This window comes from Colossoma macropomum, unplaced genomic scaffold (genome assembly GCF_904425465.1).
Source record: "Colossoma macropomum unplaced genomic scaffold, Colossoma_macropomum, whole genome shotgun sequence".
Taxonomy (NCBI): domain Eukaryota; kingdom Metazoa; phylum Chordata; class Actinopteri; order Characiformes; family Serrasalmidae; genus Colossoma; species Colossoma macropomum.
Window position 1 is genome coordinate 177,321 of NW_023495633.1, and position 15,897 is coordinate 193,217.

Below are 15,897 nucleotides of genomic sequence, written 5' to 3' on the forward strand. Positions count from 1 at the left end.
TTTGGTTTAGCCCATTAGGCCTAAAAAGGCCTCAAGCCTTTTATTATATTAGGCCTAAAAAGGCCTCAAGCCTTTGTATAGTAAGTCTTTGTATAGTGAAATCTTTGAATGAATAAGCCAAAATAAAAGACAAGCAGTGCAATTTTTGACATAACATGTAATTAGAAAGTTGTTCATCTTAGTGGACTGAGTCACATGGCACCAATTGTTTATATGTCGACCTTGTAATAACATTGTAATAGGCCAATCTGGACCAAAATTGGCCTACACCATTAGACTCTCAATTTGTATAAATACTCAAAGGTTGGAGATGATCTGACCAATGGCAGTTGAGTTATAGCTAATCAAGCTAACAATGCCATGGTTGTAGTAATTAATTGATTGACCCACACGACGCTGAGTAGAAAAGTCTTCATTTTTTTGATAATTATTTACCTAGAGATGCCACAGAATTGTTCTAGACCAGTTTCGAAAAGATTGGATCAAAATCCAGAGACTAGTTCGAAAAGTAGGGTTTTCAGTTATCGATTACAAAAAAACGATGCAGTTTTGAAATAAACATGTATTTGCAAAATTGTTTGTCACACTGTAATACAATAGGCTTTTGGTCAAATTTAAATAATATAGTAATAACATGTAATAATATGTAAATTTTTGAAATAGCGCCCCCCAGTGGTCAAATCTTTTGAAACTCGACTGGTTGTTAGAAAGTGGCTACATATAGACACCAGTCAAGTTTCGTCATGATTGGTCAATGTTAAGCCTGTCAAATGGCCTGCTGAATGCTTATTGGTCGATGGCGACCACAAATTTCGATATATCCAAATGTCCTTAAACATTAAAAAATAAAGTCAATACATTTTTAGTATTACTTTTGTATTACTTACAATACTTGTAATACTCTGTAAACAAAAGAATAGCAAATGTATTATTATTACTGTTATTCTTATTCTTCTTCTTCTTATTATTATTATTATTATTATTATTACTGTTGTAATTATTATTATTATTATTATTATTATTATTAATTACAATAGCTAGGGATTTCCCTGCATAGAGAATTAAATCTTGACCAACTCTGAGGTGCGTCTTAATGGAAAATTACTACTTCTAAGAAGTGCTGCACTCGGGGGATTTCTTTCCTAACTGCAATTGCAGCATATTGTGCCGTTGTGGCGCTGTACCCCTAATCAATACAGTGCACCAGGAAAAACAAAATCACAGAGGAATTGCGTGACCATGCTGTGAGCTGCAGACAGTGTAGAACTCACTCAGTGTGAGATCACCTGTGGAGCTGCTTCTCTAAAAGCATTTTAAAACTAAAACATAACTTAAAATTAACATGCATCTGAGCTGCGGCAGAAACACTCCTAAAGTTTAACCTCTAAAACACAGCGTTTACTCGTGCAAGGTCCCGTCTCAAAGCACACTATCTTCCCTATGTAGTGCACTTTCTGGATCATGAAATAGCAAATCCTTCACCCAAAGAGTGCAAGAAATGTTCGACTAAGTCATCTATAATCAACATTAACAACAGGTTACAAATTCCCAATTTATAACTCAACTGCTTGTTAATGATGATCATGTTTGTTTGAACAGTAGCGCACTATGTAGGGGACATTGAGTGATTTGAGACGGTGTTATTCTCTTCTCAGAAAGTAAACACTGCAAGCGAGACGAGAAAGCGGAGCTGTGCAGATTGAACTTTTTCAGCGTCTCGTTCCAGAGCTCATTTTGGAGACTCTGCTCCACAGAAATACGTGTTAAAAGTTGTAGTTTCGATTCACAGTTGGTTCACCGATTGTTTTTCTTTTTTTCTTTTTTTTTTGACGTTAAAAGCTTCATTTTATATGATTAACGAACCATAAGCACAAGTTAAACCACACAAACCATGACATTTCTTCTATTTCGAAGTCCCCACAGACTTCTCCGTTAAAGTTAACCTTGCATTCTTGCAAGTAGCGGGTGGTGGTCGCGAAGATGAAGGTTTGATGTGTTGCCCCCTTTCGCCGCTATTTTCTTTTGGCCTGTTCTGCAGACAGAGTGGTCATCTTCAATTAACTTTCCTTCTGCATCCTTATAAAACCCAAAACATGACCAAACATCAGACTTGGTCTTCTTAGAAGGCTGAAATATCTCTGAATCTCCGAGTTTTTCACACCACGGTAATCGACCGCGGTTTTAACGATACTTTAAAGTTCAAACGGTACTACTAACCGTCATTCATTTTACCGCGGTTTACCGTGAAACCGGTAACCGTTTCATCTCTAATGGCAGCCATGTTGTATGGAAAACTTAAAATGTTTTTGATAATTATTGACCTTCAGGCTCTTCTGAATTTTTTGACACCAAACACATGAGCATATTTTGCAATATTGCGAAAAAATTTTCCTGGGCGGAGATTGACGAACCAAATAGCAAAGTTGTTTGGTTGGACCCCTAGAATCAGAGAAAAAATATGGCTTGTCTGGCAAAAATTTGGTTTAGCAGTTATGAGCCAAAACGCGTTGGCCTGCGCTATGGCGCCACCTTGTGGCCGACTGGGCTGATTTCTTGCACCTGAGTAGCGGGAGGGACTACTACCTATTGACCAAGTTTCAAGTCTCTAGGACTTACGGTTTGGGCTGTGCGTTCCGTTTCAGGGCGGAAAAAGAATAATAATAAATATAGCCGCAAGCGGCAATGAGTGGGTTCAAGCATGCAACAGCAGCACAGGCCCTTCTGCAGGTTAGCCTATTAGGTCTAAAAAGGCCTCAAGCTTTTCTTTTAGCCCATTAGGCCTAAAAAGGCCTCAAGCTTTTGGTTTAGCCCATTAGGCCTAAAAAGGCCTCAAGCTTTTGGTTTAGCCCATTAGGCCTAAAAAGGCCTCAAGCTGTGGGTCTTATTCATAGGCAGAGTGAATAGAACTGATAGGAAGTCAGTTCATCAAAAGGCCTTCAGTTGCCATAAACAAGAAGCAGTGGTGTTTTAAACACATTATAGGTTTGCATTCATATGTACTGATCTACACTGGTTTGTAGAACATCCAAGAAGTTGCACTTGCACAGTGGATTGGTTCTATATTTAAGCCAGTGATTTCTTGTAGGCCATAATGAGGCCCAATTCACTCATAAGAGGCCCTATTGGTGTGAGGAGCTCAGTGAAAGTGGGTCAGAATTAGTGAAAAGGCCACAAAATGGTATCATTCTTGATCAGGGACCATATCCAAAGACGTTCACTAAGTTTTGGTCAGAATGACCTTTGTATAATAAGTCTGTGTATAGTGAAATCTTTGAATGAATAAGCCAAAATAAAAGACAAGCAGTGCAATTTTTGACATAACATGTAATTAGAAAGTTGTTCATCTTAGTGGACTGAGTCACATGGCACCAATTGTTTATATGTTGACCTTGTAATAACATTGTAATAGCATTTCAATTGATTTCTAAGTGTTTTTGAGTGCTAAAGCGCCCCCTAAAGGCCTATCTGGACCAAACTTGGCATACTCCATTATAGTCTCAATTTGTATAAATACACAAAGTTTGGAGATGATCTGACCAATGACTGATGAGTTATAGCAAATCAAGCTAGCAATGCCATGTTTGCAGTAATTAATTGGTTGATCCTCAATACACTGAGTGGAACAGTCAAAATGTTTTTGATAATTCTTGAGGATCAGTGTCTTCTGAATCTTATGGTAATAATTTGATGAAAATTGGCAAAAAATCCTAAGACTAGTTCGCAAGAATAGGTTTTTCATATTATGCAAATTAGCTCAAAAACTAAGGGGCTGGGGCAAAAATTGATGGGGGGGGGGTGGTGTGCAATTGTTCAACAAGTCCCAAGGAATCAGCAGAAAAAAGAATTTTGTCTCTATCTCACTCTGATCAAAAGTTACAGGCAAAAATATGAGTAAAGTTGAAAAAGATGAAAAGTTGAAACATAGGACTAAAGTAAAGTATGAGCTCAGTGAAAGTGGGTCAGAATTAGTGAGAAGGCCACAATATGGTATGATTCTTTATCAGGGACCATATCCAAAGATGTTTACCAAGTTTTGGTCAGACTGACCTTTTGACCTTTGTATAATAAGCCTTCATATAACGTAGTCTTCGAATGATTAAGCCAAACGTTTGGACAGGATCTGACCAATGACTGTTGAGTTATAGCTAATCAAGCTAACAATGCCATGGTCGCAATAATTAATTGATTGATCCAAACGACCCTGAGTAGAAAAGTCAAAATGTTTTTGAGAATTATTTACCTACACATGCCAAAGAATTTTTCCAAACCAAGTTCGGAAAGATTGGATCAAAATCCAGGGACTACTTCGAAAAGTAGGTTTTTTAAACAGTTACCGATTACAAAAAAACGATGTAGTTTTGTAATAAATATGCATTTGCAAAATTGTTTGGAATAACGTACTACATATGATACACATGGATTTTCAACCAAACTTGTAATAAAATAGTAATAATATGTAATAATATGTTAATTTTTATGAATAGCGTCCCCAGTGGTCAAATTTTTTCAGACTTTACTGGTTGTTAGAAAGTGGCTATATGTAGAGATCATTCAAGTTTCATGATGATTGGTCAATGTTAAGCCTGTCAAAAGCCCGCTAAATGCTGATTGGCCGATGGCGACCATATACTTCAATTAATCAAATTGTCCTTATGGAATCACTTATAGTCTGGCGAAGAGATGGTATTTACAAAGTTTCAGCCTGATCGGATATACGAATGCTGAGAAACAGCCATGTAGCATTAACTCCGCCCCCTAATGCCATATGCACACAAAAATCGAATGCCTACCTTAGAATCTTCTCCCAAATGTGTCTGTCAAGTTTGAAATTTTTTGGCTGAAGGGTTGTGGAGTTACAGAATTTTTAATTAATTCTGAATTATTTAGAATTTATTTAGAAGGGTTCATTTGCATATGACAGCCATGTTGTTTAGAAAAGTCAAAATGTTTTTGATAATTATTGAGGCTCAGGCTTTTCAAAAACATGAGGATCAGGCAACAATTGTAGGACTAGTTTGCAAAAGTATGTTTCGCATATTATGCAAATTAGCTAAAAATCTAAGTGGGTGGAGCTAAATGGTCCAAATGGCAAAGTTGTTTGTTTGGACCCATAGGATCAGGAAAAAAATGTGGCTTGTCTGGGAAAAATCTGGTTTAGGAGTTATTAGGCAAAAACTATTTTTCTGCGCTATAGCGCCCCCTTGTGGCCGACTGGGCTGATTCCTTGCGCCTGAGTAGCGGGAGGGACTACTATCTATTGACCAAGTTTCAAGTCTCTAGGACTTACGGTTTGGGCTGTGCGTTCCATTTCAGGGCGGAAAAATAATAAGAAAAATTCTTGACAATTCCAATAGGGTTCAATGCATTGCATGCTTGAACCCTAAATATAGCCGCAAGCGGCAATGAGCGGGTTCAAGCATGCAACAGCAGCATGGGCCCTCCTGCAGGTTTAGCCCATTAGGCCTAAAAAGGCCTCAAGCTTTTGGTTTAGCCCATTAGGCCTAAAAAGGCCTCAAGCTTTTGGTTTGGCCCATTAGGCCTAAAAAGGCCTCAAGCCTTTTATTATATTAGGCCTAAAAAGGCTTGGAGCTGGACACACTCAAAACTGGAGATAACCATGGACTTTAGGAGACATCCCTCAACACTGCTCCCCCTCACAATATCCAACAGCCTTGTGTCAACTGTAGAGACCTTCAAGTTAGAGCAGGGCAACTAATCAAAAAGTAATCGGAACAGACATTCAGTACCTCTATCTGACGTAATCTTGCCCATGTTGGTTATTCGATTTTAATTCTGTTAATCCTTTCCTCACTCTATGTGTTCATGTACTGTCCCCTAAAAAACTTACTACCGCGTGCGGAGTTACATGACTCCGCCACGTTGACACTGCGACATTGAAGCTAAGGCTTCGTACACAGCAGGTAAAAGTGGACCAAATCCGATTTTTTGGTTTGGCTGTTCACAATGTCTTTTAAAATATGACCTGTATGCAACATTAGTCTGAATAGATCACGCTCCTAAACTGACCCGCATGCGCAAAAGAACAATGCATCACGGTTCATCCAGAGGTAAACAATCATGACTATGAACGAACAGCAGTTGAATGTGTTTGAGCTACCCGTAAAAAGGGCGCGGTCTCTTCTTTGGTTTGTGTCCCCGGATTCTTTAAACTTTGCTTTCAGACTTTTAACTGTTCTTTGATATACATATATAAAAATATAAGTTTATACATATTAGCAATATTGTTTGTTCATATTGAAGTAGTGCACAAACGTGATGTATAACCTAGATCATTTATGTTGCAAAATATTGTACTTTTCATATCATTTTTCGTTTTTATAAAAAATTGCTGCTGCTCCAATTAAACTAATTTACAATGAATGTCTATGTAATTATTTCAAAAACAGACTTTAAACATTCACTGATAGCTGTTACCTGAAGTTAACCTTTAAAAATTATTTGGCTAATAAATTACTCAAGGTGGAATTTTATAATCGAGGCAGAACTACAGTTCTAACAGGTGGATAAAATTAAGCACATCCTAGCAGTCTCAACAGACAAACACTGGCAGTAGAATGGGTCATACTGATGAGCTCAGTAACTTTAAACATGGCACCGTCATAGGATGCCATCTCTGCCACAAGTCAGTTTGTGAAATTTCTGTCCTGCAAGATCTGCCCCTGTCAACTGGAAGTGCTATTACTGTGAAATGGAAGCACCTAGGAGTAACAACCGCTTAGCTGTTAGTGTGAATAACACTTCACTGTGAAAGAAATCTTGCTTGAAAATATGAAGATTTTCTTGCTTGATTACTGTTATTGACTCTTTACCATCTAATAAAACTTATTTCAATGATTTCTTAATATGCTCTTTTAAAATAAACACACTGAGAAAATGAGCTACATCACTGCTAAAGCAGGCAGTAGGGGAGCAACGATTATTCAACATAGTCAACTAAAATCGACAACCAAATTGGCAACTAATGTAGTAGTCGATTAGTTTGTGACGTCATTATGCGTCTTTCTTGTGCTCATTAGGAATGTTTTGACATTACGGCTTACTGGAGAGTTAACAACAGCGCAATGGCAGCCTCAAGAACAAAATCCTCAAAAATGTGGAAGCTAAATTCAGAAAAAAAGTTGTCAGTTGTGCTATTTGTAAAACCGACCTTGGGACCCCGACCGTGCTATGGGAGCACATCTTCCATGCAGGAGCCTCTGAAGAGGAAACTTGTCAGCTCAGTGGGTGAAGATTCATCTTGGTAAGATACACCCCATCCTAAACCGCATACTAGCACACTAAATAGTGTGTAAAAAAATAGCGCATATACCATTAGAAGTGCACTCATTAGCGTAGTATGTGAAGTACAGAAGTGTGTGGTTTGTGCTGGCGAGCTAGTTAGCTAATGTTAATGTTAAATTTTGCCCTCCATGTTATGAGCTGAGCTGTAACAATTTCTATTTCGAAATGCATGTTTTCTGGAATCATTAATGGAGTTGGAACAGAGAAGCAAGTAACTATTACTCACAGCGACCCTGTTCATTTTCCAGATAACGTTTTCAGTTTTAAACACTGCATCACTGTCTTAACGTCGAGGTCACCGGCACATTCAAATTCGGCAAACACAGGAGAGCGTTTGCAAACAGTTTTCTGTTTTCCACAAACATTTAGCACCACTCGCTAACAGTTTCAGGAGGTAGTTCTACATGAACATACAGGGCAACTGGATGAAGGGTTACCGTTGAAATGAAGCGTTTACACAAAATCGTTCAAATTTAACTAGTCATAGAGAACAAGTTTGCCACAAACGTTTGCCATTTTCCCATCCACTCCAGAGTGTGTCTCCTCTGCAGCAGGGAGAATCTGCTCTCAGAAGAGAGCGAGACTCTCACAGGAGCACAGAGAAGCTGACTTTCCTCCGTTTCACTAAAGAACTGTAATTGTAAAATTCTGTTGCACCAGAGTGTAGACAGACAGCAGAATGCACAAAGCACAGACTGCACTGTTTAAATTTAATATTTAAATTTAGATTGATTTTTTTATTTACTTGATTACAGAAAAACTGATTTAATTTTGTTATATTTTATTGCTGCTACTTTGCACATCCTTGGTTATAAATTTTGACAGGAAAAATACATTGGTGTTTTATTTATTTTTCTTTTGTATTAGCAGGAAATTTCATTAAAACAGTGAATAACAATGTTATTCATCTTTATTGTCTTCATTGTTAGTTAGCAAATGCATATAACAACCTCAAGCTAAATTTAAAAGCTAATAGCTACATAAAAGTTATTTGGTAATGTAGTGATTCATAATCTGAACAACAGATTATTCGTTTTCAGTAATCGACAGATTATTCGACTATCAAATTAGTAGTTTGTTGCAGCCCTAGCAGGCAATAATGTACAAGGTAGGACAATACGGTCTCTCCACAGCTTATTTTACCAAAAAAAAATTACCGTATTAACGTTGGAAGTAAGGCACTTCACACATTGTCTTGAGGACCTTCCTCTTATCTCAGGCAGCCCTCGGCCCGATATCCGGGAAAGGCCCAGACCAATACTAGTGAAATTTCTGAGATCTGGAGATCAAGATATTGTGCTGCTAGAGAAAAGGGCAAATTGTGCTTGGCCAATAATCACATCATGATATTCCTAGATTTCTCCAGAGACATGCAATTGAAACGGGAGCAATTCAGCGAGTGCAAGAAGATGTTTCATGCGTGGAAAGAGGGCTTCATGATGCTTCACCCAGCAAATTTAACAATAGACACTAAAGAGGGGTACAAAACCTTTGATAGCCCATGAAAGGCTAAGAGCTTCACTGAATCTATGCAGTAGCAGGTCCACAGGATGGCGCTGGAGACATAGTAGGCAAGTGATTTTGCTCTTCGGACTCAATAGAGGTGGGAAATAGCAAAGTTTCTCCCTTTGGTATTATTGTTTGTAAAATGACAGTGGGAATGTATTGTTATTCTTTTAGTTGAATTTGCTTTTAGTTCCTCTAGGGTTTCCCCCTCTACAGATGTCACATTCAGTTTAGATTTTGTGATAATTTCGAGCATAAGACATGAATACCAGATTGGACTAATTTTATAAGCACCACGTATCTCAAGAGGAAGAGACACTGTCTCTTTAAGTTAAGGGTGGGACTTTTTTCAAAGGGACATCTGAGTGCAATGTTTGAGTTCAGACCCTACTGTCTTCCTTTTCTTGTTAACAGTGGGTTTTTTTGTGTCTGTGTTTAAGTATCTTATATTTTGTCTGGCTATGGCCTTGTTTGCCACTATTTTTTATACTGGGTACCAGGTGTCTGTGAACTTAAAAAAATATTAACGGGCTTCTTGAGGGGAAGATACATGCAGCAGGGGTACAGAATATTATCCTTGGGGGAGACTTAAATTTGATAATGGATCCAGTACTGTACCGTAGCAGCAAAATGGGATCGAGATCTCCTAAAGCCCTGTTAACTGTCCAGAGAATGTGCAAAACTCTAGGGCTAACTGATATTGAATCATGAATCCACCTGGGCGTGACTATTCTTTTCTCTCACCAGTGCATTAAATATATTCTCAGATAGATTTTTTCTTAATTTCTAAATCATTGGTTGCTTTAACGTCCAGGTGCTCTATTGGTATTATTTTAGTTTCCTATCATGCTTGGGTGAGTTTGAAATTAATACCTCAAAATGCCAGATCTCAAACATATAAATGGAGATTTAACTTGCCGCTTCTTCAAGGCTTTATCTTGAGATTAATTTGGCTTCAGCGTCTTCTGTGGGGGTAGTCTGGGAAGCTCTTAAGGCAGTCCTAAGGGGATATATTATTCAGTATGCCTCACATTTTAAAAAGCTTAAAGTGCCAAAAAATTTTGACTTGGAAAGTAAAATTAAAAAGGTCAAGGACAGGTTTCACAGAATGGCCTGAGGGAGCTAACTCATTTAAAATATCAATATAATAGTTTATTATGCCAGCAAGTAGAATTCTTTGAGTTAAGAATATTTTGAGTTAAGGCATGGAGACTGCTCGCTATATACATTAAACAGAAAGAGCTCCACTTACTATATAGGTGCACTTCGTAGTTCTTTATTATAGACTGTAGTCCATCTGTTTCTCTGCATACTTTGTTAGCCCCCTTTTACCCTGTTCTTCAGTGGTCAGGACCCCCATGGACCCTCACAGAGCAGGTACTATTTGGGTGGTGGATCATTCTCAGCACTGCAGTAACCGATGTGGTGGTGGTGTGTTGCGCTGGTACGAGTGGATCAGACACAGCAGTGTTGCTGGCATTTTTAAACACTCACTGTCCACTCTATTAGACACTCCTAATAGCTCATCTGCTGCTGCACAGTTTGTGTTGGTCATCCTCTAGTCCTTTATCAGTGGTCACAGGATGCTGCCCACAGGACAGACCAGCGCAACACACACTAACACACCACCACCACCACATCAATGTTACTGCAGTGCTGAGAATGATCCACCACCCAAATAATACCTGCTCTGTGAGGGTCCATGGGGGTTCTGACCACTGAAGAACAGGGTAAAACGGGGCTAACAAAGTATGCAGAGAAACAGATGGACTACAGTCTGTAATCGCAGAACTACAAAGTGGGCCTACATAGTCAGTGGAGCTGATAAAATGGACAATGAGCGTAGAAAGAAGGAGGCGGTCATAATGTTATGCCTGATCGGTGTACGTGTCTTTATAAGGAGGGTTAGGCTATTATATCACTGACCGGAAGCAGCTGTTCAGACCAATGAACTAATTTCTACGTATTTTTCTCTTGGTACAGGAATGAGACAAGGATCACCAATATCTCCCTTCTTGTTCTGTTTGGCTTTGGAGCCTCTGGCCGCAGCTATAAGAAAGGATGAGGATTTCCCAGGGGTCTCTGTAGGGTGGTCTATACACAAATTGATGTTATACACTGATGATATTCTTTTGGTTGTATTGGATCCAGGTAGATCAGTCCCTAGCTTGCTTAGAATCATTAATTCATTTTCTAAGTTCTCAGGATATAGGGTCAACTGGACTAAATCAGAGGCTCTTCCTCTGACTGCCCAGCAAAGTGTTTGATATCTTGGCATTCTGTTTCCCCTGCAGTTAAAGAATCTAGTGAGAGTAAATTTTAACGCAAAAAATATTGTGTGATATTGACAAGTGGTCTTCTTTGTACTTGTCTATGATGGGTAAGGTGAATGTTTTGAAAATGAACTGCATTCCAAAAATTAATTATTTACTACAATCAATGCCAATGAAAAAATGCCTTTGACATACTTAAAGCAATTTGATAAGATAACTAGTTCTTTCATTTGGAATGGGAAGTGCCCTTGTCAGCGCTTGGGCAAATTACAGATGCCTGTTGATAGTGCGGGTTTAGGCTTAAAGTAATTATTGCTGTATTATTATGAGTTCACCCTATGACACCTGGCACATTGGTCGCTTCCTCCTGAAAGAGCTACTCCTTGGTATGGTATGGAGCACTCTGTTGTTGGTCCCCACCCTCTACTTCAATGCCTGTCTACTAAATTAACTAAAAAAGCAAAAACACTTTCCATTATTTTTTCACTTACACTCAGCATGATTAAAAATTGCTAACATGTTCAATTTAAATCCCTACTTAAATAGGAATTGAATGGTTTGGTTGAATCCAAAGCTGTGTATTGGAAGGTCTCCTTTCTTGTGGAAACAACGGGTGGAAAAGGGTATCTATACTCTGGCTGACCTCTACAGTCAGGATGGTCTAGAAAACTTTTAACGATTTGGTTCAACAGTATAAAGGATAAAGTCTGAGGACTTTATTCATACTATGTGGCACTGCCCTAGAGTTCAGGATTTTTTGATGATGCTTTATGATTTTATTTGTTAAGTATTAGGTAGTCAAACTCCCTTCTGCCCAAGACTGTTTGTCTTAGGAGATCCCTTGGTGCTAGAAACCAGGGACAGGCATTTAAAGACACGGATTCAAACCAGTATAATGATTAGTAGGCAGGTCATCCTTAGGAGGTGGAAGGAAGCAGGTCCTTCATCATTTCAAGAATGGATTGCTGAAATGGGCGAAGTAGCTGCATATGAAAAATTATCATTTAAATTGTTCGGGCATTTAGAAGTGTATAGACATAAATGGGACAAATATTTAAGATTTATAGAAAGTTCTTAAAGATGAGTAAATGTGGTGTGACCCTCTTTGTTGTTATTGTATTTTTTATTTATTTTTGTCATTTTACTTTATTTATTTATTTTTAAGATTTGTGTATCTATGGTCACCGGTATGCTGAAACATTTACTGGAGTTTGTTTGCTTGCTCGCTTATTTATTTTTTTTATTTTTATGATACTTAGCTTTGTACTGCACTGATTAGGTCAGGTCATAAATGTAGTACCGACACAGTTGGGGTGTGAAGGGGGAGGGTAAAGAGTGTCATGCTGTTGCAAAAATACAAATATATGTGGTTTTGTATTAATCTAAATATAATATAAAAATCAATAAAAACAGTTAATCATAAAAAAGAATCAAGGATATAGGTTTTTCTTCAAAAATTACATTTTTGATTCTTAAGGAAAGTTATTTTAACACAGCCAGCTAACTTAGCTCATCTGACTAGAAATTTTGTGTTTTACTATTTTTATATATTTAATTGATTCAAGTTTTTATATGTACATGTAGTTTCAAATGTGAATGAGGTGGTTATAGTTAGGGACAGATCAATGAGGAAGAATGACGACCCTCAAAAAGTACAGGTTTAATAGTTTTGGCTAGGAAGCAAAAGAGAGCTCTGGTTGCAGCTTCATTGTACCGAGTTGGCTAATTAAAGACGTCAACTACTAGCACGGCCCAACAAATGAGATTAAATCCACAGTTGCAGTGCTTTATTAGAGCAGTATGCTTTTGGAATATCAGTATACTGCTAGACTAGAATTTCTGATGAAGTTGAAGTCGACTTCTTATTCAAATAAAGTGTCGTTGATCAGCCACTGTGGTAAAGGTGTAGAGAGAGAGTCTCTATCATTTCAGTACGATGGACGTTAAACTATGTCTTTGGGAAATGCACCCCTGGATGATCAGCCATTCTCTGTTGTGGAGGATGCTGGGTGTCGAAGGCTGCTCAAATACCTTGAGTCAACTAACACCAAGCCCAGTAGTCATAATTTTCCGACGTAGCCCTACCGGAGATACACAACAGCACCTAATATTCAAAAGCTCACTGACGATAATGTGACATCATTAGTAGGGATGTATCGTTACGATTTTTTTTTTAGACAGACTACGAGCACGATTTTAGCACCGAGTCCGATACCATGAGGAACTGCTGTGAAATCATTAAAATCTTGCTGATCTTTTAGATGACGAGCATTAACTAGCCATGCTACATAAATTACCTTGGATCTTGTTGCACATCAGAACAGCACTTCTGTACAGTTGCACAGTTTTGATGCTCCTCATCTGTGTGTTTTAACATCATTCTCTGTAGCTCAATAACAGCAGGAATCACAACTGAGGCTAATACGTCTGAGGATTCTACAGTCAAACACAGCCCTTACAGAGAGCTCTGTCTAAAAACAATTTCAAATAAAGCTGTTTCATTTAAAAGAACACGCTGTGTGCCAAATACTGAGCAAACACGCTGAGAAACTGAACAGTGCTTGGAGTCATGGCGCGAGCGAAAGCATAAATGCAACATGTCGCCGCTGGAGAGTGTATCTCTATTATTTCCCCATTACAAATAATGGTTTTGAATTTTTGTACTCTGCACGCAGCAAATCTGGTGTGCGGGGCTCTTTTCAGAAGGCAGTTTTGCATGCACAACATGTAAAGATATCGACATGCAAAATATTGGATAGTGACATTTGCAGATATGTACATGTAAAATATCAAAATAGGAATGAAAAACATAATTGTTACTTGTTTTATTTGGTTCTCTATATCTTCTGTAATGACTTAAGTGAAGATCTGATCACATTTTAGATCACAATTATGTAGAAAGAAAAAAAAATTCTAAAAGGTTCACAAACTTTCCAGCACCATTGTATATGCTATATTCCCTTTGCTCAATAGAGATCTCATCACTACCTAGTAAGTAGCAATGAAATACATAAATTTAAATCTACATTTTCCTTAACTTGGTCACTTCGGTGCACAACATACAGAAATGTCTGACCATTGTAACAAAACAAATTGAGTGTTTAGCAAAGGTTAATTAATCGTGAGAACTCATCATATCTCAATACACGTGTAATTGTTTACAAATGGATCTTGACCTTCTGAATATGGCGGACGCGCAGACACATACCTCGTGATTGCGAACAGACAACGGGGCATCTCTATGTATACCTATTTTTGCATCTATGGGCTGGGCGACCACCACTTAAACTTCAAGTTCAAATTTCCTACTGACATGGCGCCAAATCAGATACACTGAAGAAGCTTGCAATTTCGCTTCTAACGTTACGTGCTGTATTGGAAAACAAAACCCAATCTATGGATTTTAAGAAATGCGGAAAAGCACAATGCACTAAACAGTAATATTAACGTTTGCCCTTCCATCACAATAGGCAAAAACTATATATGATGTTATATCACTTGTGATTTATGATCTGGTTTGTGCAGTCATAAAAGCTGGCAAAATCAGGACTTACTTAGCTAAGCTAGCTAGACGCAACCAAGTATGAGCAACGAAGCATGAGTGGCCTAAGATAGCTAGCTAACTAGCAAGCTAACCGAAAAGATACGGTCTTTCATTCGGAGACAGACCTTCCGAGCAAGACCATTCAATGTGACAAAAGCACATTTATTACAACTAATACCTGAACACATGATATGAGTAGATATACCACAGTGAGTAGCACTTCAGTATACAAACATACCTCAAACCACTGTTTCGTCCCGCGCTGCCGCTTGTTCTTCTTCTACTGGGAGTTATGCCGGATCGCAAACTACACGCGCAGACCGCCACCTACCGTGCTACCGTACTATACTGTGACTGGGCCACACACTTGAATTTTTTTTGCAGTCATTATGAAACAGGCTTTGCAAATACATTTCTTTCAGCAACCTTAAGAGGCAGTAACAAAATAAGTACATACCTAGAAGAGGGAAAAACGCCCAACCCATTAACTTTCAAAATAGCCTACACTTTATGATAATTTTTACCACACATACATTTTAGAGATTTGTAACACAATGCCAATTCATTTTAAAATGCTAACCAATTGGGATTATTTTTAAAGATTCTGCATTTATGTACAGAATATTTAGCCAGAATTATAGTATTATTAACATATTTTAATAAAAAGAGCATTTTAATACATTTATATTCCAGGTCATGTGCAATGCACATTAACATAACACTACCACGTCAATGTCACTGCAGCGCTGAGAATCATCCACCACCCAAATAAAACATACTCTGTGGCGGTCCAGCAGGTCCTGACCACTAATAAACTTGGCAAAGGTGGAATTACAAATTATGCAAATAATTATGCAAAAAACAGATGGACTACAGTCTGTAATTGTAGAACTACAAAGTGCACCTATATGGTAAATGGAGTCCACAAAATGGGCAATACATGTGGATGCAAGGTAGGTGTACCTAATAAAGAGATTGGTGAATAAATAGCATGTATAATGAATAATAATGAATGCACAATGGACTACAAAAAAAATCAGTTCTTTCTTCTTTTTATTTTTTCATTCTGAAAAAAACATAATCTGGTATTGACTACTACAAAGTCTTGGTCTTGACTCAGACTCAACTACTACAAAGTCTCTGTCTTGACTCGGACTCAACTACTTGTCTTGGTCTTGGTCTTGACCTGGACTGGACTGGACTATTACAAAGTCTTGGTCTTGGCCTGGACTCGACTACTACAAAGTCTTAAACTTGACTCAGACTCGATAT

The 15,897-nt window shown here is 38.1% G+C and overlaps 1 protein-coding gene across 2 annotated transcripts in view; it reads right to left on the reverse strand.

Moving 5' to 3' along the window:
• Window positions 1-15,033, reverse strand: part of si:dkey-119f1.1 (uncharacterized protein LOC557127 homolog) — a 175,144-nt gene extending 160,111 nt beyond the window's left edge. The window contains exon 1 of one of the 2 annotated variants that reach the window (XM_036563109.1): window positions 7,169-7,279. The gene's annotated coding sequence lies outside the window, so the exon portion shown is untranslated. Of the gene's footprint in view, window positions 1-7,168; window positions 7,280-14,863 lie in introns of those variants that run through there. The other variant, XM_036563108.1, reaches the window with a different exon arrangement.
• Window positions 15,034-15,897: the final 864 nt, after the last annotated feature.